This window comes from Silurus meridionalis, chromosome 14 (assembly GCF_014805685.1).
Source record: "Silurus meridionalis isolate SWU-2019-XX chromosome 14, ASM1480568v1, whole genome shotgun sequence".
Lineage (NCBI taxonomy): Eukaryota > Metazoa > Chordata > Actinopteri > Siluriformes > Siluridae > Silurus > Silurus meridionalis.
The window spans coordinates 12,816,391-12,843,710 of NC_060897.1; the positions used below are offsets into that span (position 1 = coordinate 12,816,391).

General features: G+C 35.3%; 2 long non-coding RNA genes across 2 annotated transcripts; one reads left to right on the forward strand and one right to left on the reverse strand.

Annotated features, from left to right (window-relative positions):
• Positions 1-299: 299 nt before the first annotated feature.
• LOC124396517 lies at positions 300-6,718 on the reverse strand. The gene is made up of 3 exons (XR_006927788.1): positions 6,620-6,718; positions 4,726-4,794; positions 300-568 (listed from the first exon to the last, which is right to left on the reverse strand). It is a non-coding gene; the product is annotated as an uncharacterized LOC124396517 (long non-coding RNA).
• A 12,078-nt stretch (positions 6,719-18,796) lies between these two features.
• LOC124397048 lies at positions 18,797-20,778 on the forward strand. The gene is made up of 2 exons (XR_006927880.1): positions 18,797-19,057; positions 19,190-20,778. It is a non-coding gene; the product is annotated as an uncharacterized LOC124397048 (long non-coding RNA).
• Positions 20,779-27,320: the final 6,542 nt, after the last annotated feature.

A 27,320-nucleotide genomic window follows, 5' to 3' on the forward strand; every position in this document is an offset into this window, starting at 1 on the left:
GCTTTGCATGCTAATTTAAAATTAAAGAAGGCATGTTTGCTATGCTTGTTTTGCTTCTATTACAGCTCTGATTTATATAAAGATCTTATTAGACATACTACACTATAATAAGGTTTGGATAAAAGTTATTGTGTTTTTAGACTGCAGGAGAGCATGAAAAAACAATAATAAAATTCACAGTGATGAACAGATCCAATAAATGCAGACTCACACCACACTCTAAAAGAGTACATTCAATGCAATTCAATTCAATACATTTTTATTTGTATAACATATTTTACAATGGAGATTGTCTCAAAGCTGCTTAAAGCGGTTATAAGGTTGTATATAAGAATGTATACGTTTACATAAGTTTGTTCCTCATGATTGTTTGAGCAAGCCAGTGGTGTATGTGGCAAGGAAAATCTATATTAATAGATAATGATGATATTAATTACAGTCCAAATTCATCCACAAATTCTTGAGTTTCTTAGTAACTTCATGGATCTTTGGGCTGGAGATTTGAAAGCATCCCCAGCTGCACAAAGTAGTCTCCAATTGAAGAGAACTCTATCCAGAAGTAGGGTGTCTGAGAGCAAGAGAGAGAGAGCGAGAGAGAGAGAGAGAGAGAGAGAGAGAGAGAGAGAGAGAGAGTGTAAGTAAAGGAGAGACAAGGAGAGAAGGGGGGTGACAGGAAGAGAGAAAATACAGATTGTGGAGCATTCTCATTGTTTAAATGTTTAGTCACTATACTGTGCAATCAGGGAGTAAGTGGGAACTTTGACAAGACAGCATAAATAAAAGGCAGTTCACCAAAACACTCTAGATCAGGAGTAACCAACATAGCAAAGCCAGGTATTTCATTTCCAATTAATCTGGAAGGTGTTTAATAGCGTAGACCTCTTCGATTCCAACCCTTGTAAAACATATCTGCATGGAGCTGGCTAAGTACAAAGGAAGCCAGAACAGGTTTTGTTCTCCTAGTTCAAGTAAAGAGAAAATTTAATATCACTGCATTAATTTTGTTTGCAGTTTTGTGGAAGATCCGCATATGGCTGAAAGAGACCATATAGTGTAAATCCACAAGGACACATTTAACAGCAGAGCAGAATATCTCTAAAAACAGTTACTGTCTTGAACATTTGGAAATGTAGATGACCTTGTAAAAGTTGTATTAAATCAGTAAAAATAACTATAATACTGTATATTTTAACAGACATAATCAATTCAAGTTAGTAGTCATGGTTAAAAATTGTCAAAGCAGCTGGATTATAAGAACTATTTATAAAATATTTGTCAATTTATTATTTATGTTCAAGTAACCTCTTAAGTATGTCAGTGAGATGAGTCCTGTTTCTGAAGTGCTGACTCACTATAGAAAAATTTTGGATATTTTCCAAAATTGTATACAAGATTAGAGGGATTGTGTGTTTTCTAAAACAGTCCAAGTGTTTGAGAGGATGTGTAATGAACAAACGTCAGAACAGCTTCCATCAATAAATTCTATTTTTGGTCATCTCACTGTAAGTGAAAAAAACACTCTGTTGTCATTTCAATGAAATAAACTAGCTAGCATGTCATAACCTTTGGAAAGAATATAAAACACAATGATCTGAATAAGTGCTACTGTATTAATTCACTTAAAAAAAAATTTTGTCATGTAAGACATTTTTGGAAACCTAAACTTAGAGAAATAGTTTTATCTATTTATTTCTGTAAAGCTGCTTAGTAACATTGTCAATTGTTAAAATCACTATACACATGAAAATGAATTGAATTTAAGTAAACTGAACACATAAGCACTTTAATTAACAGGCTCAAATCTGTTAAGTAACTTAATAACATATGAAAGATGTGGTGTCTACAGCAATAATCTGTAAAAAATCTGTAATTCTGGATTAGACTCTTTAAAGTTGGCATGCATCTGATGTAACTATTAATTAGTTGATTAGAATTGAATAGTGGTGTTTAATCTGAAGATCGGAAAGCACTGGTCACTATAGATCCACACGGTGTGAGCTTTTTTATTTAGCCTTCTATAATTTTGGTCTTTCATTTAGCTTTAAAAGACGACACACCTGTGGGGGGAATTCCTTCTGGAGTAAAAAATAGCCTTGCATACATCTCGTCACATTATGGAATCGGCCCTTTAAAAGCAAAAAAGAAATCACAAAAAAAATCCCACTTCCCAGAAGTCTTGTCTTGTTAGTTTACAGTAGAATTGGTTTAATCTAATCTGAAATATTCTTCAGACTAACAAAATGTAATTTAGTCCGCTTTCCTTACTGTTTGCCTCACTGTTTTATTTCCTCGCAGTCCTGACTTGTTTGACATACCCAAATTGTCTTTTTCTGAGCATAAAATATTAAGTATGCATTGAGTTCATTGTAGGTGTGCTTATTTTTTCACTTTGCATAGACATTTGGGCAAATACCTAAATAAAGGGCTGTATTATGAGTGCCTACACTGGGTGATAGTTATTTTTCAAGCAGTATTTATTTTTTTCCCATTAATTAGAAGTTTGTATGTGAATGGATTTCTACATCACTGTAAGTGAAAAAACTCTCTGTTGTCATTTCAAAACACAATGATCTGAGTAAGTGCTACTGTATTAATTCACTTATAAAAAACTGTTGTCATCAATATAATTACTCAAGCTAGAGTAAATGAGTCATCTATTTAAAAAGAAAACATACACAAGTAATATCTTTACAATTTGCAGTCTTCAATTGAGAACTGATCAGAATTTTTTCTTTCTTGTACAATAATATTAACTATCCAAGTGAGCACCACCTCAATTATCAACAGTAATTTAGAAAATGTAATGTTATCCAACTTAGGGAAAAGCTGTTTGGTAGAATGCTAGGCTATATAGTTGTTTTTTAAAAACATTTTAACAAATCGGCTTAGTGTGTGCTTACACTTTTTTACTGAATGGTTAGAATGGTTAGAAGTTGGAACCAGATATGGTTCTTCTTTTAAAAAATGGCAGTGTTGTTTTAAACAGATTATTCAGAAACTCAGAAACATGGCAGGAACACACGCATGCCTTTGTGTTTGCAAGAAGTGGAACATTCAGCCACAATTACACTTGTGCATTTGATATGATTCAGGTGGGGGAACAGCTTAGAACTGTGAGAATAGGGTATTATCATGCCTGAAAATGGTGAGGCCAAGCCCCTTCCACTATAAATGATGATAGACTATGTTGACCTGTCACTTTTTATTCTTGTTTAATTTCCTGGACTCACTTTAGATCTGGTCCTATAAGAGCTGGAAAAGAAGGTCAACCACCATCGAGAGGCTCATAATAAGCAAAGAAATATCTGAGTCTAGAGTTAATAGAGCACAGTAGGAAATGAGTTAGTTCTAGTATTGTTGCTGGGATATTTTGAATTTCAGAACTTTCAAAAGGTAAAAGAACAAATACAGCAGTCTTTCTGATGCCTTAAATATTTTTAGACTTGAACATTAAATACACTTTCAAAAAATTTTCAGATTTCCCAGTTTCTCTTTAGTTTCTCTCTTAATAACAGAATCAATGTCAGATATCTGCTGTATTTACCATTGTTATTGAAAACAGTATAGCAGTAAACCTGTATTGAAACTAACGACTTTCTTCGAAAACAAACACAATTGCTATTCTCACATCATGAAAACATTTAAATATTTTGGGACTGTACATTTTATTGGTAGCATATCCTGCTTAAGCTCCACCATCACGTAAATTAAATGTGTTGTGAAGCAGGATGTTCTCTGCTGTTCATCTACTACTACTATTTCAAGAACTACAGCCCTATTGTTTCTAACTTTAGACATCCTTGACTTCCTGTAAACTCCTCCGTACATTCCCCCATACTTTTTTTTTTTTTTTTTTTTTCTGTACCTTTCCATCCTTTTATCTACTACCAGGTTCCAGCATGTGGTCTCAGCATGCATGCCATATGTTTATCCTCACAGAAGACTGAAATTGCATTTAGTTGCTTCCTGAACAAACAATTTGATAGTTTTTTTATGAAAAGATTTGTTTGTTCAGAAATCTTATTTATAGTGTTGTTAGGTGAGGCTTGCTGCTCTCAAGCAAGTTTTTCCAAAACTTTCTTTGTAATCATATATTACCTAAGGAAGTTTTACTTGGAAATATGGGTTGCATGAAAACTCATTATTACTAGTCAACCAGTAATTAAAATAAATAAATAAATAAATAAATAAATAAATAAATAAATAAAATGGTTTGAATAATTGTTATAATTTTTTTTATTTTTGACATTTTTGGAAACCTAACCTTAGATAAATAGTTTTATCTATTTATTTCTGTAAAGCTGCTTGGTAACATTGTCAATTGTTAAAAGCACTATACACATAAAAATAAATTGAATTTAAGCAAACTGAACAGATGGGCACTTTAATTAACAGTCTCACACACAGGCTACAAATTCACAGCATTAATACATTTTAGGCTGCATGGTGACTCAGATATAACTGTTGATTAATTGAAAGGCTGTTTTGGCACAGAAGCTTCTTGTAACTTGATAATATATGAAAGATGTCTACAGCAATAATCTGATGTTTTTTTTCCAAATCTGTAATTCTGGATCAGACTCTTTAAAGTTGGCATGCAATTGAATAGTGGTGTTTAATCTGAAGATCGGAAAGCACTGGTCACTATAGATCCACACGGTGTGAGCTTTTATATTTAGCCTTCTTTAATTTTGGTCTTTAATTTAGCTTTAAAAGACGACACACCTGTGGGGGGAATTCCTTCTGGAGTAAAAAGTAGCCTTGCATACATCTCGTCACATTATGGAATTGGCCCTTTAAAAGCAAAAAAAAAAATTTACAAAAAAACACTTCCCAGAAGTCTTGTCTTGTTAGTTTACAGTAGAATTGGTTTAATCTAATCTGAAATATTCTTCAGACTAACAAAATGTAATTTAGTCCGCTTTCCTCACTGTTTTATTTCCTCGCACTCCTGACTTGTTTGACATACCCAAATTGTCTTTTTCTGAGCATAAAATATTAAGTATGCATTGAGTTCATTGTAGGTGTGCTTATTTTTTCACTTGGCATAGACAGTTGGGCAAATACCTAAATAAAGGGGCTGTATTATGAGTGCCTACACTGGTTGATATTTATTTTTCCAGCAGTATTTATTTTTTTCCCATTAATTAGAAGTTTGTATGTGAATGGATTTCTACATATGGTTTTCTATATATGCAAGTACTGAACAAATGGCTTTAGTTATTTGGCTTGAAAATAACTATTTTATGTTTTCCATCAGAGGAACAGACTCTGTATTCAGAAAGTTCCACAAACGCTGCCATTACTATTGCCTAAAAGCACAAACCAGTGCAGCTGTGCAGTAACGAGTGTTAAGGGGGAAAATTTGTGTACAGATCTTGTTCCAGCAGGTCTCCCCTTTCCATTTCACTATAAGATTCAATGCACTGACTCTGTGCAGAAGTATTTTTCCAACAGTATGTCATGGAGGAGATTTTGTTGTTTAGTCAACCATGAATTAGTGAAACAAGATATTTTACAGATATCCAAAAACAGAGAGTGTGTCTAATGATATTGTTTGATGTATTTTATGACTTGTCTGCACATGCATACACCAACATGTTTTGCATCATTTACACCAACTTCATTAATATAAAGTCTGTTAAATAAAAATGAGGTTTTGCAAACCCCTTGTGAGTGGAATATATGTTCAGCATATTATGTGGATATATCCAAATTCCACTCTTTTTGGTCTTTGGGAGTATTGTTCATATTTGTGGCCAAATGTTTTTTTTCAGTTAATACTTTCTGCTGAATATAGTGTTGGCTGACAATATAGCAGTTAGAAGTCTTCTTTCAGCAGCCTCATGAACAAATATTTACATAGGACTGCACTATTTGGATATCATATGTGTTCAAAATGTTCAAACGCTTTAAAACATTAACTCCTGTGGTCATGCACAGAGTCAGCATGTTTATTTAAAAAAGAGAGACCATACAAAGAAAAAAACATTGTATATTCACTGTAAAATTGTGCTACGACACTGCTAAGCTTTTTATAATTTTTTTGCAATTAACAACTAGCAAGCCCAAACACAGCTGTCCTCATCCTTAGATTAGGGCTTGACTGTAACTGTTTCTGTGTAAAGAACAACAATGTTAGATTTGAACCCTAATGAATGCCTATGGTCAGGAAAGAAGAGGAAACTCTTCCTGTCCGAGTCAAAAATATAAAGGCTTGAAATGTTCTGCATTGTGGACGGTCCAAGATGCTTCAATAAGTGTCTTCGATGACTCCGGTGTCTTGTTAGACATTGCAGTATAACGCTTTATAACAATTATTTCTTGAAATTGTATTAATTTTAATTGCATATAATTATATTACTTGTGCATGCATTAATAGTTTAAAGCGAATCAAGTTTATTCACTAATTGTAAATTATAATTTTTATATATTTTTTGACCATGAACAGTGTAAATAACTGTAGACTTCACTTTAAAATCATGGGCAGTTTTAGTCCTAGATTTGCATGAAGATGATTCTGTAATGTAAGAAAAGGAAGCTGTTCTAAGTTTAAACAAATAAAAAAAAGCAACAAAAAACCCAGAATAAAACAAAATTCTTTTGACTTCTACCTGACCTTTGTCTTCGTCAGCCACCTGGTCCAGCTCTCTCTCTTACACACGAACACACACACGAACACACACACACACACACACACACACACACACACACACACACACACACACACACACACACACACACACACACACTCCTGAGTTCATTATATGTCCTCCCTTTTTTTTGACTCTGGCTTATTTGGGAAATGTTTATGTTGGCCACATGCTGAGGTTCTGACTTCTTCTCAAAATGCCACAGTTTGTTTGGAGAACAACACAACAAGGAACATGTTAAGCTTTTCCCTCTCACAAAAACCACCTCTGTTTAAAGGAGATTTGCCAATATCTAAACAACTATGACAGGAAGACAGCATGCTTCTCAGCTTCACTGTTTTTCAGCTTCCCTGGTTATTTGGGCCCCAAGAGGACCGTATATCTCTCTGTTTATCGACCTCCCGCTCGTGAATTTGTGAACTTAGTTATTTTCCCCAGTCTCTTTCCATCTATTTCTTCAAAGCCTTCAACAAATTTGATTATTGTGATCACTGGTTCTACATGACTTCCAAATATTTGTTTTACTTATTAAACAAAAGAACAACTGCATGGCACCCTCAGAATTTGTTTTGTAAGATTCAAGAACTCATCACTAATTATATGCTGCACATGAATTTGCAGTCACTGTAAATTCTCACAGTGGGGAAATGTTCATGTTAGAGCAGCAAAGAAAGAATGTTAAGCAGAAACACAATACAAAATATATACAGTACAGTATATAATTACAAAACACAATAACAGTAGTAGTACTTACACTATCAAACAAATTGCACCATGGTATTATTGCACAGTTTACATTGTTTTTATTGCACAGTCACTATTGCACAAAAATTGTAATTACTGTTATTGCACAGTTTTAAAAACAGTATTACAATGTGCATGATGATGACTGGTTCACTGACACCTCTGATTGTAAAGTCTAATAGCAGCAGGAAGAAAAGACCTTCGGTATCGCTTATTCAGACACTGTAACAGTCTGACACTGAAGGAGCTGCAAAGATTAAACTGTTTCATAAAGGGGGTGAGTGTCGTTCTTCAGAAATGATGTTAGCTTAGCTACCATCCTCCTTTCTACCGCTTCCTGTATTGTGTCAAAGGGCATTCCCAGGACTGAGCTGGCCTTCCTGATCAACTTGTCCAGTCTCTTCCTGCCTTTAGTAGAGATGCTGCTGCACCTATGCTGCACTCCATAGAAATGGCTGAGGCCACCATGGAGTTCTTCAGTAGTGCTCTTTGCACACCAAAAGACCATAGACTCCTTAGCAGAAAGAGTCTGCTCTGTCCTTTCTTATAAATTGCTTCTGTATTATCTGTCCAGTCCAGTTTGCTTCTCAGATAAACACCCAAGTATTTATAAGAGTCCACTCACTCAATGTCCTTTCCATGAATGTTCACTGGTGAAAGTGTTTGTGCCTGCGAAATTCCACCACCAGTTCTTTGGTCTTCCCCAGATTTATATAGAGGCAGCTCCATTGGCACCAGTCCACAAAGTCCTGAATCAGTCCTCTGTTCTCCCTGTCATCATCAGCTGTGATCAGGCCGACGATGGCAGAGTCATCAGAGAACCTGCAGTATCCTCCACACAGAGTTGATATAATCAGTAATACAGTCTGTTAAATTGTCAATATCCTCCCCATGTGGACTGCACACTTCCTCCCACACAGTTGTATCAAAACAGTCTTTTAGAGCCTCACTGGTCTCATCAGACCATGTCCTCACTGTGCGGGAGACAGCTGGTTGCCTGCATATAAGGGGTTTGGACACAGCTTGGAGATGAATTAGGTTGTGATCTGATCTTCCCAAGGGGGGTGGTGCTGAAGCATAAGTTCAGTGTTTTATTGAAATTAAATGTAATGTAGTTATTGAATGTTATTGAATGAAATGTAGTGTAAACGTCTCACATGCCTATAGGCTTTCATTCTAGTCAAATAAGAGGCACATTTGATATTTGATTGGAGCCCAAGATGAACTGATTAACAAGTGGAAACAGGGGTGACTTGGTTGGCTGAATAAAAAAACTAAACCTGAAGCCACACCAGCGCTTTGTGAACAAAACCTCTGCTATACATATATAGTACATACATAATAATATTCTGTTGACTTAAATCATTCTTTTTTCTTCAGTCATCACAGCACACCATGCGTACAAACATAAACACATACAGTAGATTGTTGGACGGTGTAAGGAAATTAGGGAACCCAGATGACCCAAGTGAACATGGAAAAATACATGCAAAACTCTAAACAGGTGGTTATTACAGTCAACACACTCCTGAAATCATTTTAAAGCTCTTCCACATTTTGAGACATGGATTAACATCCAGACAGTCATCATGATTTATGCCAACAAAATTAAACTAAACAAAACCAAGGGCACACTGTGTTATACCAAGTCTTCTTGTGTTGTTTGACCACAACCAAACTGAGCTCCTAATACCACATGTAAGTAGTGTCTGGTGGACAGATGCAGTTTGATTTGTGTGTTTCCGTGCCAAGATCGCAATTCACTGAAACTTAAGCAGAATACATTACTGTCTAAATATGTGCTTTTATTGGGCTATTATTGTCACTTCCACAGATGCTTTTTGAGGAGAACCAGTACGAACTTTAAATATCAGTCTATTTTTCTTTAACCAATATTTCCATGCTTTCCTTTGCACTGACTCAGAGGTGTTTTACACTCCTACTATAACATTCACTCATAATCTTTATCTTTATAACTTTTATGTTTTGTTGGTTTGACTATTTAAGGAGTTACAAAAACTCTGAGAACAAAAGAAAATATAAAAACTGTAGCTTGTTTTAAACTAAGTATATAAAACTGTAGATGTTATCTACGTAAGATTCATTGCTTATTTTGGCCAATCAATATACAAGATAACCATCAAACAGAAACAAAATAACTCTTACGTTGTATTTGTCAGTCTTTGGAATAGATTGTTATTCTGCCACAATACTTACAATTTATTCTCAAAGAAAATCAATTTTCTCTCAGGGCAGCAATGAAAACGCAAACAGGCCAGCAGATCTATTCAAACATCTTATAGGTCAGTGTTTTTCAACCTTTCTGAGGCATGGCACATTTTTAGCATTGAAAAAATCCCATGACAGACTACCAACCAAAATTTGTACAAAATGACACAAATCTAATACAGTATATATAACAACAATTTAATCTATTTAGATTTTAATACAAGTTTAGCCATTAGGTAGCTTGGAAGGGTTTTTATTTTTAAAATTTTTTTTACGTTGCCTGTTTCTAAGTATAAAAAAAGGCGTACAAAAATGTCAGTGAAGTGATAGGTGTTTTATGTGGAGATGGTTTTCAAGCTTGCTTGGGACCATGGCACTGTTAAATTGCTTCACCCCTTACACACACCCAGCATGACAGAATCGGGGTGTTCAGATCTGGGCGGTTTCTGGCTAAGTTTCTGCCCATTTGTTGTTTTTGTTGTTGTTGTTTTTTCTGTTTCATGTTTTTACCACCAGATGTCGCAATTTTGATACAGAGTCCCTAATTAGTTTCTAGTGCTTCCACCTGTGTCCTATTACCCCCTTGTGTATTTTTCACCCTTTTGTCTGAGTTTCTTGCTTGTGGACATTGTGTGGTCTGTTTTTTCCCTCAGTGTGGTATTTTTTTTTTTTTGTTTTTTGGCTCCTGTCTTTACTCCAGTTGCCCAGTGTAAGTCATTGTTTTTGCGTTTATTTTTGCCTTGCTGCTTTCTCTATTTAGAGTTTTTTTTCTATTCCTAAGAAATTTTCAGAGTTTCTTTGTATATATATAATATACATTTATTTTTTGCACTTTGATTTTAATATTCCTGAGGTGCCTGCACTTGGGTTTGCAAAAACCTCTGACACACTGCCAGAGCTCCCTGTAACAACATTTTTGGACAAAGTAAATGTAATTGGATAATTTCCATTTGTGTGCTAGAGTGGTTGAAAGATACTATTATAGGTAGATCTGTTTACAGGTTGGTTGTGTTGCTGCACAGATGTAAATGACAGCTGTTGAGATGCTGCATATACCTTATGTACATGAACATATCCAAAACTACAATATCAGTTATTAGTAAAGCTGTGCAGTTTAGCAACTGCAGAAGATGGAGGAATGGTCAGATTCAAAAGGAGTTATAAGTTGTATTAATGAGGTTGGCAAATCCTAATAAAAAATAAAATGCAATGTTCAAGAAATGTGGTCAGAAAAATAACACAGATGTTTTTTCGAATATCAGTAACTTTTAACAAAATCACAAAACAAGGAAGCAAACTAAGGTTTTAAATAAGATTAAGGGATGGTAAGTCAGGCATGTACACACTGAGCTCTTTTTCAAACAGTTGGTGTGGAAATGGGACTATGCATATTTTTTTTATTATGATTGTGTCCAGGGGTGTGTGGTTATAATTCTGGTGAATGTGAACATGATATTGGGAAGTGTAGTCCATTGCAGCTATCCTCATATGCTGTGGTGTGTTCTGGAAAACAGAATTTCTTGATTAATGACCTGACAGCAAATCAATCTCATTCTCCCTCTGAGTAGAGATGCCTTTAGAACGTGATTTTGCACATAAGACTTTGCAATAAATGAAAGTGGACATGAAAGTGTTGGTGATAACAGGAGACTTTTAATGTAGGTAAAACAGTATTTATGATCAGTGTCTATGATAATTACATTTTTCTACTATATAAATTTAGTGTGCATAGTACAAAGCAAATATGCAAAGTAAATTTAATACATGAGACACATGGAACAGGGATTTTTGCATCTTTTATTTTTTGTAGCCTGTTAAATTTTAATGTCAATATATTAAGTTTATATTGACTATCAGTACCATTGTGCACTATTCTATTACAGACAGAGCACCACTTTTTGTGTCTCGTACTGCTTTAACTGTAATGTTTTTACAGATGTAGGCTTATTTCCTGTGTATATGTCCTTGGGAAGTAGTGTGGTTTTTTTTTTTTTTTTTTTTTACACTGCACATCTGCATTACACTACTCTGAAGATTTACTGATGCTACTGGTAAATTTCAAAACCACAGACTTCACAAGAAGACACATAATTGTGATTGGTCAGTGAAGTTCATTTCAATCACAACATGCATTCGCAATAATTTTCTTTTTTATTATTATACGTGTACAACTAATGATGCGATTACCCACTCTCTTACTGTGAAATTAAAATCATATTCATTATGAGTTACATAACAAATGGTATTAAATTATGGGCAAGGCTTTCTGTATTTCTATCAGTCTCCACATAAAAAAATAGTTTAGGACACTTTTACAGGAAAGATTGCCACCTCCACCCTTCCGGAGTTGAAAATTGTATTTTCTTTTGCTGAAAGATTAGGTTATTTTGGGGGTTTGCTGCTGGTTTTTCACAAACTGGATATCAAACAATGAAACATTACGTCCAACATGTATAATATATATAAAGTTGTTCACCTCTGCTTTGAGTACTTTTATGGTCAGATCTGAGCAACAATATATAAAATTTGCAATTAATTATGTAACATTGGTTATTGCATATAATCATCAAATTTGCAAAGACTTGTTTGTTTTCAAGCAAAATAAATCTTTTTATAGATTACATTTTTATAGCATTTTATTTATTATTGTAAAAAGAAATGAGTGGGATTTACTTATTTTTGACTAAGCTACACTTCAGTGGTTATGTTACTCTACAATGATGTTTTAAATGTATTTTACGTCATAGATGTCTCCACCCTGCTTAGTTTTCTGGGAAATCCCTAGCACTAATTTTCCCCTTTGTGGCCATCAGATCTTTCTCTTTCCTTGCCTGCTCATTTAGATCATGTCTTAATTGCCATCTGAGGCAAATGTAAATGGATGGTCATCTTTTATTTAAAAAGGCTGCCTCACTTCCTGACTGTGATGGGCAATCAATGTGGTGAAGATCATCAGTGCAATAGGACTCTCCGTAATTCATACAGCATCAGATCATGTTTATTTTCGAGGCCCATCACAATACTTATACTCATTAGCCATTTATGCAATACTCTTACAAAAATCTTTTTTTACTGTCATTCATTGAAAGTTGAAATTTGTTGATGTGGCTATCATTGTATTTATACACACACACACACACACACACACACACACACAGAAAAGGATGTTAAATAGGATGAATCAGCAGCAACATTTTGAAGAAACAAAGTTTTATTAACTTATTTTCAAGAACTGCTTTATTCTGGTCAGGGTTTTAGAAATTACAATGTTATAACTACAAATTGGAGTAAACCAGTCATTTAAAATATCAAGTAATTAAAAACCTGTACTAATAATTTGGCTATATATACGTGGTGCAGATAAAAGCAACTGACACATATCGTGTCATAGTGGACACAGGTTTACACTACATTCTGACAGCAAAAAGTTGTGATTATTTACATATGAAAATTTGAAAACCCTCTAATAGACCAATTATTAAAGACTACTTTAAATCCTCCTGAGCCGGGTATACTCCCTCAATTTTATACATTATCTTTTTAGCCTCTGTTATAGAACTGCCTACTACAAAAAATAATCAGAAGTATAAAGTCCTGATATACACTGCAGTGTACATTTTATAAATTAGCTGGTGTTTCTTTCTTTGAAAATAAACATACTTGGCTCTGATAATTCACTCACATATTGGTGAGAAGTTGACTTACTAGAAACAAACTTTTTTTTTTTTACTTATGCTTTACCTTTTTTCGTCCATAAAATGTGCTCCTCGATGGTGGCAATTTTGAAAGGATAAAATATGAGGGGTGGCAAGGTCACATCCCATCACATGTAATATGTTTTTGGAGGGCCAAATGTGCTCTTTAGGAGACAATGGCACTTAACAGAGTGCATACACAGCATGAGTGATAAGAGCAAAAAAGTAATGTCCTACAGTGGACAAAAAATAAATGACCAGGGGCTACAAAAAACTTGAAAATCGTGTGTGTATTTATATATATATATATATATATATATATATATATATATATATATATATATATATATATATATATATATATATAATGAGACACAGTATATAATGAAAAGAACATCAAATTAATGAATTTGTACTTGTGATGTCATTGAATTTTGTTCAATTCCAAGTGAATGAAGTCATGAAAAAAGAACAAATTTTTAACTTATCATTTATCTTTTCTCACAGTGCGAGCTGTTTTAATTGCCATGAATTTGTGAATGTGGTGCCATGGTGGACTAAGACTTTTACAAGTAGATACCAAAGGTTGCTGTAGTGTCACTATTTTAATTCACATTCTAATTCGTGGTCAATCTTGCTCAACTCATCTTCAGGTTAAATTAGTCTCAACTCCTGCAATGTACTTACAAGCTTCTTCTGCCCAGACATGCGCGCGCACACACACACAGCTGGCTGATATCATTCCTAATGACTCCACTGTGACTGCTGAAATTTGTCTCTTTTTCTTTCTCTCTTGCTCTCGCTCAAACACACACTCGCACACCCAGACACACTACACAACAGAACTTGCAAACAGAGAAAGGGGAGGAGGTAACTAAAACATTACAGGTCAAGATTAAATGCTTCCTGTACTGTATATGGTTGTAATTAATCTGTATACTCAAACACACTCCGGCTCTCTGTTAATAAAAGAACACAAGAATTCTTACCAGAACTAGATTTCACAACCCCACATCTCTGAGCCCTGTTTGTCCCAGAGCTTTGTACAATCAATAATCCAATCAAGCATGACTAAGTGAGTGTTCTAAAGGCCATATAAATGACTGTAGAGGAAAACAGCCATTAGACTCAAGATGACATTCTGGCAAATCTAGCACTCAAAATGGTATTGGGTGTACTAATTACTATTCTGTATGGCAGTTCTTCTCTGACACAGATCTAATCTCTTTTGCCAGAATTTATGAATGTGTGTTATTGCTATGTTTGTGCCCATTAATTGATCTAACATTTTTAACAAAGGCATCATAGAACTAATATTATTTTTTTAATGTTCTCTACCAAGATTACATTAATATAGACAAGGATGGTCTGAAAAATAAATGTTTCTACTTTCCTTTACAATGCTCTGCAATTTGCTTGTGTTCAATCTTGTGTTTATTCTGCCCAAGTTTTCCCACACCACCCCACTGCTGCGCTTCCTTCACTGGCTTCCAGTAGCTGCACGTATCAGATTCAAAACACTGATGCTTGCATACAAGGCCAAAAATGGACCCACACCAGCTTGCCTCAGAGACCTCATCACATCTCGCATTGCACCACGCTGTCTGAGATCCTCCAGCACTGCTCGACTGGTACCACCTTCTCTCGAGATGAGAGGTAAGTACACTTCAAGGTTCTTCTCTGTTCTGTCACCAAGGTGGTGGAATGAACTTCCCCTAGATGTCTGTACAGTGGAGTCTGTACAGCTGGCTATCTTCAAACGACGACTGAAGACCTACCTTTTCCTGAAACACTTAAATTAGCACTTTCCAAGTTTGTAGAATTCTAGAGTTATATTTATATTAAGTTTGTAATCTGGCATACCAGTGTAGATTTATTCATTACTAGAGACTCAAAGCACTTTTGTACATCGCTTTGGATAAGGGTGTCTGCTAAATGTCGTAAATGTAAATTAGAAAATTCTCTGTAAGACCTATATAACTGGATGATGTAAAAAATGAAACAAAAATGTCTCGCCTTTATATCATGTTTCCCATGAGAGATAGAAAACCAACAAAAATAAAAAATTGAGAAGCAACTAGAAAAAAAAAACCCTTAACAATAAACTGCAATAAACTGCAAAAGTTTGCCTTAAATAATATTTTGTCAAAGGACGTTCTTCTTGTAATACAGCACTGTCTTTGTGTATAAGAATCTAGCAACTTATCATTGCAAGGATACTATGTAGATCTGGGCTGAAGTGAAGCAGCCTAATAGCATTGTACTGCCACCACTATGTTTCACATGGGTATGGCATTTTTAGGTGATCTTTGAATGCTTTTCCCCAAATGTTCCCAAAATTCATGATTTATATTTACGAGATTAAGCAGATGCCCCTATCAATAGCGACTTAGTTATATCCTTTATACAACTAAGCAGAGTTGGTGAGGTCACTGTCCAATTCCTTTTTCCACAATTTGATGAGTATTTTAGTGTATGTAATGTTTTGCAAATTATAACTAATAGGTGTTCCACTGAGATCTCTTGACAGGTGAAATTCTACGCATAATGCTTTGTAAGCTCTTAGCGGGCCATAGCTTCAGCATTTTCATGAAACACAGATGATGTATAAAAAACTTATAGGAACAGCTGATCTTTGAGGTCTATCAGAATCACTACTTTTACATGAGTTTGAATGCACACTTATGCATTAGGGTTTTGTTTCTTGTTTTTCTTTTTTTTTTTTTCCATTAACTGTTTCTATTTAGTTTTTCACTTAAATGTTGTTGGTTGCTTCAACACAATCATGGAAAAATATATATGATTTACCTTAATTTCATTGTAAAAACTTGCTATTTTAATGGGGTGTGTAGACTTTAAATAGCCACTGTAACATTTGTGCTTTGTTTAAAGTCATCAGTTAGTCATGCTGACGTGTACGGCAATAGTGTGTGATTACATTCAAGCAATGCTTTGTGATGTGTCATTTTTTTTCTTTTCTCATCAATTACGTCAGTGAAACTTTTTTCTCTTTGAACCCACTGTCAAACATGAGTACACACTTTTAACAAGTGTTCCAGTCACACTGTGCAGATCAGTTGTATACAAAGAAACTGATAATAAATAGCCTTGCTATTAAGTCCTGTCTATTGGAGGTTGCTAGTAGAATTTTAAGTACTTTTCAATTTGGGGCAAGTCAAAGTGGGTCTTTATTTGACTCAGGTTTCATTTGGCCACTTTCTTTTGTTCTGTTATGCACATTTATTCCATTCTTTCCATATTTGGCCATTACTTTCTAGCCCTTCCATAAATTCTGCATATGATAGCTATGAGAAGGGACGTGTTGAGGACTAATAAAATAACATGCAATGTTATATAACAGCCAAAATATGCTGGTCAAAAGGCTAATTACCTTTCATTCTTATACATAAAATTATAGATACATGCGAGTTGTTGGAATTGCATTACTCTGCAGTAGAAACATTCAGTACATTCAGATGATGTAATTTATGGAAAATGCAGAAGGAGGTAGACAAAAGTGTTCCAAATGTGGGGAATGTTATTTAGTTCTTTAGAGCATTTGGGAGAGGTGTTTGAGACCATAATAAATTTCTTCTGTTATTTATGTTTTCTGTTTGTAATATTCAGACCCTGTTTAGGGTCACATAGCAGATATTTACACTGACATGGGCTATGTCTGATTACATTTATGCAATGCATTACACTATGTAATCAATGAATAGGATGAACACGCTCAAACTTAGCAAGAATTGACGTTATGAAATAAGATCTGAGCAGACACACAGTTAATAACAGTGTAAAAGAAACCAAGAATCAATCAACTTGTTGATAGTCAGTGTCAACAAATTCATTTTTAAAATTAGGTCCAGGTGTAAATGGGGAATACAAACAGAATAGACTGGATGACATCCAGCACATTTTCACTTCGGCCACACTCTGATTGCTATCTGAGTTTGGTTGGTAACATAAAGAGCAGAAATACATGTGGGTCATATATTCGACAAGATGAGTGCTATAAGCAAGCGTTTCTACCCACAGCAGCTGCAGAGTAGGATCTGTTTTTAAATGGAGGAATAAGCTGAGGAATGTTTTCCTGGAAAGTATGTGAAAAGTGAAAAGAAACAGAGAGAATGATATAGAGTTCTAAAGATCATCAAAAGACAGACTAGTGGTGCGAACTTCATCCATCTTATCTAAAGCCTCTTTTCAAACAAATATGAGAAGAAATAAACTTCCCACAATCCACATGTTTATGTACAGTGTGATGATCTTTCAGAGCTGAGAATCAACACAATGGCCAAAAATGCTCTGTGCTTATGGTTGTCTATGAGCTGTCTTGGCAGTCACCTAGAAAGACTTTCCATCCAAGCTTGAACAACACTTACTTTTTTTTTTTGTTAGATCCAGATCTACTTGCATAAATCAACCCTTTCTGAACCCTTCTCAGCTCCATGTGAGGTCCAAATCCTGAAAGAAGTCTAAATATATGACAATTTGCTCTAGCAAAAGAGAAATCCTGAATTACAGATGGTGATGAACGGACCAATCACTATTGGGTTCCCCCCAAAAACATTAAACAGCTTGGTGATGTATACATGTCAAGATGTATTCAATAGAAAATATAAAAAATTTTCTAAAGGCTTTGATAAATTTATACTAGTGTTAATATAATTACACAAATAGCTTGGCCATTGTCATATTTGTATTTTTGAATAAAGATTCTTATAAATACATTGTCCAGACCTCCCCATATGAGTGGAACCTACACTGCTACCAAATTATCTTTGACAAGAACTTCTCAAACATTTTCCTTTTTAATATTGGTATAAGAGAAAATAAATAAACCTAAAAACATATTCAACTATGTTAGAATACATTCTTACATAATCTTTCAACAAATGACTGGGCCTTATTTGTCACGGTTAATACAAATGGATTTATTTAAGATTTTTGGATAATTGGTCCTCTTATTTTTTTTCCCTTTATTTTTACTTTCTTGGTGAAGCCATATCCTTACATGGGTTTTCTTACTACTGCTATGCTGATAACACTCAACTCATCTTCTCCTTCCTTCCTCAGATACCACAGCTTCTGCATGGATCTCAGCATGCCTGGCAGACATATCTTAAGAGATGATTAATCATCAACTGAGACTCAACCCTAGCAAAACTGAACTGCTGGTCATCCCAGGTGGTTCACCTCCAGCTCACAATTTTAGAATAACTCTACACAACTCTCTGATCTCCCCTTTAGCTACCGCTCACAACCTTGTGTTAAGCATGGACAATCAACTGTCCTTTTTCTCAAATTCAAATTTTGACACATACATACAGAGAACAACATGCAGTGAAATGCTTTGTATGACTGTCCAACATTTAAGCATAAAAAAAGGAATAATAAAATACAGTAGATAAAAAAAGTATAAACGTTAGAAAATATATGTATATACATGAATCTATACTGGGATGGATGCATATGGCAGATATTGACGGTACAAATGAAAGTGATTCACATGTTGCTAAAGTGACCAGCTTTTGCTGTTTTCTTCTTTACAACATAAGAAGGATTCAGCAATTTCTATCAACACAGGTTGCTCAGGTGCTTGTTCAGTTACTTGTCATTTTGAGACTGGACTACTGTAACTCTCTGCTGGCAGGTCTACCTCTAAATCAGACCTGGGCATTTTACGGCCCACGGGTCACATACGGCCCTTTGGGCATCCCTGTCCGGTCCACGGTATGTCAGTCATAAACACAAATGAACAAGTATTCATGCTGTGCATGCAATACAACTGTGTTGCTTTTATTTTGAAAAACCATGACGTATTATTTATGTACGGTCGCACGTATGTTCGTCTGTCTGCGACAGGTGATGCTAGCCAGCTACCCCTGGGCCCCCCCAAAAAATGTCGGCTGACATTAAAAAAAGAAAGGATGATTCCGAATGCTGCGTTTTCAACAAGACATGGACTGCTAAATATTTCTTTACAGAAGTCAAAGGTAAAGCTGTGTGCTTAGTTTGTGGTACACAAGTCACTGTGTTTAAGGATTACAATCTGAATCGCCACTACGTGACCAAACACGAAGAGAAATATGAGCTTATCTGACGAAGAGCATGCAAAGGAGTCGGAGGCTTTGCTAGCCAAGCTGCAAACTCAACAAACGCTTCTAAGAAAACTTTGCAAATCCAGATGAAGATCCTCTATAACTGATGATCATCTCTCAGCTGTCCTTCGCATAGCCACCTCAGACATTCAGCCAGATTTCAGTGCACTTGTTCAAACCCAAAACAGACTGGATTTTTCTTTTTGCTTATCTTTAACGTACTGCAAAACACCTTTTTTGTATTTGTGAAATTTACTGCTTTTTACAATGGGAGAAAATGAATATTGAGTAGATTAATTTCAAGTTATCATTGGTTCGGCCCTCCAACACAGTTCAGATTTTTCATGTGGCCCCCTATAGAAATGAATTGCCCAGCCCTGCTCTAAATGCTATTAGTAGACTGCGAATTATCAAAAAAGCAGTTCAACCTGCCTGAGTTCTCACACCGACCCCACTGCTGCCTTTTAAGCAATGGGTGAAGACCTACCTTTAAAAACAAAAACAAAAAAACATTTTAAATAGCACTTTTCCCAGTTTGCTTTGTCTTTGCTTATTTAACAAAAAAATCCTCTCAAGAGAGTTTTAGGCTGAGGGGATCTTAAGTCTGTAATATAGTGAACCAATGTTGATTTATTCATTGATTGATTTTTAAAGCACATTTGTACATCACTCTGGATAAGGGCATCTACTAAAAGCCAAAAATGTTATTGGCATAGGTTACCTCACGTTTATGCAATATACTGTAAAGTTTTTACAGCTTGTAAAAAAAAATTTCCTTTCATCAACTCAGGATAGTGTTCCCAATTATGAGTTCCTTCCTCATTTTTTGTTATTGCAAATCATCATGTCTGCACACAAGTATTTGTTTTATATCAATCAACAAGCAAACATAATTGCTTGTTAAATACAAACAATTGCTTATTCATAAAACTGACAATACTGTTTGCTGTTCAAAGAGAAAAATGTACATCAGCTGTAGCTGGCTAGATTGTTCCTAACAACTGATAAACAAGGAGACTTTCACCAAGGTCAAAAATGACGTCATTCTGACCTGTGAATTACCTCAAGTGACTGCAGCATTACAGAAGTGCTTTGTAGTCTCTGAACAAAACACATCCTCGTGCTAGTTTGCTTAATCAGGAAATTAGAATACCATTGAGAGATGTTTGTGAAAATCATTTGTATTATTTTATTGGTATTAAGTAGAAAACATGAAAAATAAAGAGCATTCCATAATTTAAGACATATTTAACTAGCATTTAGGACAAAAAATACACTATAGAAGCACAGCGTATGTTGATCTACATTGGTTGAGGGAGATTAAATGCTCAATAGAAACTATTTTTTATTTTATTTTTTTCATTTCGTTTAATCTTTTTTTTTTTTTACTGATGCGAAAGTTTGCTATGTGTTGGCTGAAAATTTCTTTTAAAATGTCAGTTTTCTTGTTGTACATGATCACATTGATACATATTCTCCTGCTTTTTTATTTTACAAAATTGTACACTTTTCTTGTCAAAGTCCCAAAACATTTTTTCAAACTTTTTGTACAGTTTCGACTAATCAATATTTTAGTAATGTTTAAATATTTGTAATTTAATATTGATACTAAGAGTGATTTTATTTGGAAAGTGTTAAGGTCATGTGGAGCAGTACAAATTTAAGTTACAGTGAGGAACTGAACACCCTGCTTTTTTGCAAGTTCTCCCACTTAGAAATCATGAAGGGGTCTGAAATTGTCATCGTAGGTGCATGTCCACTGTGAGAGACATAATCTAAAAAAAAAAAAAAAAAAAATCACAATGTATAATTTAACTATTTATTTGTATGATACAGCTGCAAATAAGTATTTGAACACCTGAGAAAGTCAATGTTAATATTTGGTACAGTAGCCTTTGTTTGCAATTACAGAGGTCAAACGTTTCCTGTAGTTTTTCACCAGGTTTGCACACACTGCAGGAGGATTTTGGCCCTCCTCCACACAGATCTTCTCTAGATCAGTCAGGTTTCTGGCCTGTCGCTGAGAAACACAAAGTTTGAGCTCCCTCCAAAGATTCTCTATTGGTTTTAGGTCTGGAGACTGGCTAGGCCACGCCAGAACCATGATATGCTTCTTACAGAGCCACTCCTTGGTTATCCTGGCTGTGTGCTTCGGGTCATTGTCATGTTGGCCTCGACCCATCTTTAATGCTCTAACTGAGGGAAGGAGGTTGTTCCCCAAAATCTCGCAATACATGGCCCCGGTCATCCTTTCCTTAATACAGTGCAGTCGCCCTGTCCCATGTGCAGAAAAACACCCCAAAGGATGATGCTACCACCCCCATGCTTCACAGTAGGGATGGTGTTTTTGGGATGGTACTCATCATTCTTCTTCCTCCAAACACGTTTAGTGGAATTATGAACCAAAAGTTCTATTTTGGTCTCATCTGACCACATGACTTTCTCCCATGACTCCTCTGGATCATCCAAATGGTCATTGGCAAACTTAAGACGTGCCTGGACATGTGCTGGTTTAAGCAGGGGAACTTTCCGTGCCATGCATGATTTCAAACCATGAAGTCTTGGTGTATTACCAACAGTAACCTTGGAAATGGTGGTCCCAGCTTTTTTCAGGTCATTGACCAGCTCCTCCCGTGTAGTTCTGGGCTGATTTCTCACCTTCCTTAGGATCATTGAGACCCCACGAGGTGAGATCTTGCATGGAGCCCCAGTCCGAGGGAGATTGACAGTCATGTTGAGCTTCTTCCATTTTCTAATGATTGCTCCAACAGTGGACCTTTTTTCACCAAGCTGCTTGGCAATTTCCCCGTAGCCCTTTCCAGCCTTGTGGAGGTGTACAATTTTGTCTCTAGTGTCTTTGGACAGCTCTTTGGTCTTGGCCATGTTAGTAGTTGGATTCTTACTGATTTGTATGGGGTGGACAGGTGTCTTTATGCAGCTAACAACCTCAAACAGGTGCAATTTCAGACCCCTCCATGATTTCTAAGTGGGAGAACTTGCAAAATAGCAGGGTGTTCAAATACTTATTTTCCTCACTGTATGTTCTCGTTATATTATAAGTGTCGTTGCAAAATGAAAGAGAGCATGAAATCATAAACTCAAAGTTTTGCTTCATAAACCGCTATTGACATGATCTTAACTTTTAAAATATTTCACGCATGTCCTATCAACCAGTTTTTTTTTTTAATTTAGAATAATAAACTTTAAAATGTTGCTTTTCATTCAATACATAAAAACCTTTAATGTCTGCCATGTTAAAAAAAAGGCATATCAGACCTTTCAGAACAATGCTATAAATGGCAAGACTGCTATTTTTATTTGAAGAATTTAGCAGGGCTTTATAATATTTCATGGGTACATGGAGACACTTGCAGGGAGGAGAATCTCAGCAATTTTTTTTTTATCTGATCTACCATCAGGTTCTGCTCATTCTGTAACTTCTTTACATTATCTATTCAGTGATTCTCTTTGTTGGGTGAAAACATCCAATATTTTATATAATGTTCCCCAATATTAACTGTCATATAGCTGGGTAGTTGTAGTTTGGTGCTAAAGATCTTGTGTATTAAAATACTAAATTTTACATATAAAAGATAATACATAATGCAGGTTCCACACTGCAAATGAAACATCTTTTACTTTTTGCCACGTCATTTTTGTTAGCACAGACCAGATTTTTTACACGGTGTATAGTACAATGTGTTCTCCATTATGTGACTTTCCCTCACAAAAATTTACAGGGAACTGCACTGCGACTTTATGACTCACCATAATTCTTATGAGTAGCATATGACTTATTTATAGTTAGATTAAATGTGTCACAAGTGCAGGCCTGATTTTTCTTTAGACACTAAAATAATATGTTTTATTTTGCAGGTATAAAATGTATGCTATACACTTATTGTGAAAGTGTTTGTTGGACAATGATTCGTTTTTTTATTTGTGTTATAATTCATTGTCTTATTTTACATCCTAGATTAGTTAAGGCTAATCATCCCAAATTGGGTTTTTCTGATAATGGCAGGAGAAGAGGGCTGACTGACATGTGCACTTGAGGTAAAAAGAGATGGTAATTCAGAATTTATGCATTAAATCATAATTTGCTTTTGCATAGTTACTGGTTTATTAAGCTTATTGTAAAGCTTTAAAAAAATCCAGAAACCACTTCATTTGAACACTTGAAAACTGGTTAGAGCCCTATCTCAGCTTTGTTTTCAAACAAATGCAATTGCTAAAATGCATTTTTTTCAAACACCAAATACAATTTTAATCAGACATTTCATTCTTATTTAACTATTTAATTTTATTCATAGTTGGCTTCCACTTTCTCTATTGATGGAAAAGTCATTGAGGCTCTCTTTTTTGGCTGAAGTCGACCAAACCACTAAGTCAGAGTGATGTTGGGTTGATATCTTGCTGGAAAAATCTTAATTCATTATGAATGACCAATGAGTCATATCAGTTATCATGTTTTTGGTTCTTTCAGCTTTTTCTCCTTCCCTGACAAAATCATTAGTGTCTGCTGATCACCAATTTTGGCAGTTACCTCAAAAAAGGATTTGTTGTCTCCTTGATGCTGAACACTTGATGGAGATTATAGTGACTATTGTAGAAAGGATACTGTAAATTGATCTAATTTGAAAATCAACCTTGTAATTCTGCATACGCCAGTGGCCTAGAACCAGTGGCGGGCAGTGCCTTTGTTAGCTGTGCCTTCAGTGAGAACTTACCCGACTCAATCGATCTCTTAATACCACCACAATCACGTCGCAATTATAGAAACCATCAATACTATACAAAAACGCAATATAACACATGGAATTACAAAGAGTGAGGCATGTCGCATGTGGAGGGTGAAAACTGGGTTTCTTGCTTTAGTAAAATGGTAAAGACAACTCCAAACCTCTACACTATCACCGCAACTGTGCCACCCACATCATCTGGAGCAGTTCAGAATCAATATTTGTCTAATAACATGACAAAAACATTTAAAATGTAAATAAAATACAACCTACTCACCAGACATGCAGACTCATAATTGCACCGCTTCTCAGCGAGTGGTACCGCTCGTAGGCACTGATCTGGCAAAGTGGCAAACAAAAAATTTCCCAGGTAGCTAAGATAGCTAGCTTCAGAGTTAGCCAACCTCTCCTTACGATGTCTAGCTTTTCTTGAAAATAGATTTTTAAGAATGTTTGAGACCAAATACATTTCTCTTTCTCAGTCAGCCATTGTGGGAGTAAAACATTTTAAATTAGTTTGAATTAATGTGTGCAACATACTGGAAGCAGTGCAGCCAAGAGAAACGCTACTAGCAAACATTAAAATTTAGGTTGTAAATGTAGGTCCGTGCTTCTGATATTGTTTAGGGCAGCAGAGAAGGCCTTGCTGACCCTGATGGCCCACTATTGCCTAGAACTATGTTCTTTAACCTGGTCTATGGCACAGCCTTAAATCATGCTTCCTCCACCATTACCACCTCTTCTGCAAAGTGACAAGTTAGCAACTGTTAAACAAAAACACAATTGATCCAGTAGATGCAGATGCAGAAAAGAAATAGCATACAATTTATAACAATAACATGTCTGCCTACACTGCAGGTTTTACATGATATTGGATGTCACAAAACGAACAAGTAAAGATTACTGAAGTCTTTGTGTAAGACAACTCTTCTCTTTTCTCTTCTCTTTTGTGTGTGTGTGTGTGTGTGTGTGTGTGTGTGTGTGTGTAAACAACCGTGCTTGTAAAAGCTAAACATAGTAAATACAGTTGCAGATACTCAGTTCATATGTCAACGTTGTTCCCAAGGAGAAGTAAATAAAAGTAATCCACTGAACAAAGACCAGGGCCAACTCCAGTGAGTGTTGCTCTCAAATATATTCTTTAAATCCTACTACTTTATTTATTTATTTTTTTTTATAAAGAATCAGGGTCATTTTCTTTAACAGGTTGGGTGCTGTAATGTGTTGCTTTTTTATACATTTGACACTTCCCCATAAACTTTTAAAATGTTTGTCTACACTAAATGAATCCTAGAACTAAGCATACAGATATTTGTACAAATACACACTTAGTTCAGACTGTGATCAGTGGCTCCTTCAGGGACCTCCATCAAAGGAACAGAAAAAACGGCTCCATCTAAATTTCTTCTCCTTTTTATCTGCATGTTGCTTAAGCGTTTATTTATTTTGCTAGATTTATTATTGCTAAACCCCAGAATAAATAGAGCATAAACATAATCACAAATAAATAGACCAAACTTTTCCAAAATGTATTAGGAAGCACTCTTCTATTTGTAAAAGAAGGAAAAGTCAATGGTGCTTTGTAAGGTTGAACATTAAAATTGTTTCTCTGATGTTTTAGACACACAGCAGATTGCTTTCTCCTGTCACATGCACAGTGTCTCCCTGTCGTTTTCTGTGAAATTGATTGTATATTTACAGCTCCCAGCACTCAGAAATTCTCAAAAATTCAAAAGATTTTGTCACATTTTGATATCTGAACATATAATGTTAAGGTCCTGTTAACAAAATAATTATTACTACAGTAAAGGTGGTTTAATAGATATTTGCTGCACATTTATTCATCTTTTTTAATAGAGATATTAACAACATAATATAATCACACTGATTATTACACAGGAAAAGGGATAGTATGAATTGTATTATTGGTTATGGATGATTATTAATAATTATAATTTATTATTATTATTGATGAAGAATAAAGAATCTGTCAGGGATCCACCTGCAACGCCCCCTCGAAGGTTCTCATGTTGCCTTTCTCTGCTGCTCTCGGCATCAATCACCGACACCTGTTCGTCATTACCGTTCCCCTTTAAAAGGTCCTGGTCCCATCTCAAGCGCTGTCGAACCTACTTGATGGCTTCGGTGATTTACCAGGTTCCGGACTGCCAGCATTCCCCGCTGGTTCCTGCTCCTTCATCCCTCCCTGAGGATTACCCTCGCATACTGGATTATATTTGCTTTACAGATTGTACATCCCTGACGGATTATACCCGCTTTTATGGATTGTACTTTCCTTTACGGATTATACTTCCCTGATAGGTTGTACCCGCATCTCGGACTAAACCCACATCACGGTTTGCAACGCTCCCTGACCTGTGTTTGCAACAGTTCAGGCTTTTGATGATATGACATTAAAATATATTTCACCAGATGTCCTATATTGGACTTCAAAGAAAACCAGAGTATTATATCTGAATGATTATCTTCTTGTAGAATGTGCCTCATATTTCAATCTGCAGGATCATGCCTGACCTTTTAGACCCAGTACAGTTTGCATGCCAGACAAATATTTTAGCAGATGAAGCCAAACCAGTGACTCTGCATATGGCTTAATAACATCTGGAAAAATAGCACTTATTTCAGGCTGCAGGTTTTTGACAACTTCATTAATAAAATCATACCTTCAAATATAGTCAACAATTTCAGTGCAGACAACAAAGTGTGTGCAAATGTGGAACGCATAAAAGCATCAAAACAAGAATCACAATATTAAAACATTTTTTAATTTTTATCTATTACTGATTTTGACTCCTAATCCATTACATAAGGCACTAGCTTCTAGATGAAGATGTATATCTGGGAATTTATGGGCATTAAAAATATAAGGAATGTTGGTGCTTTTCTGATGCTTATATCAAATCAAAATATCTAGACCTGGACTAGAATTTCAAAGAAATGTTTCCAATTTCTAGTATCCATGGCATAAAAATTTGAGGTTGATCAAGCATTAATATGTTGTTCTAAAATCTAATCAGCTAGTGAGATTTCAATAAACAATTCCTATCAAGATTAAGATCTTTATTTACTTTTAGAACAGGGGAAAATAATGTTTTCTCATCGTCTGGATGTTGATACCAGATGGGCTGGTCT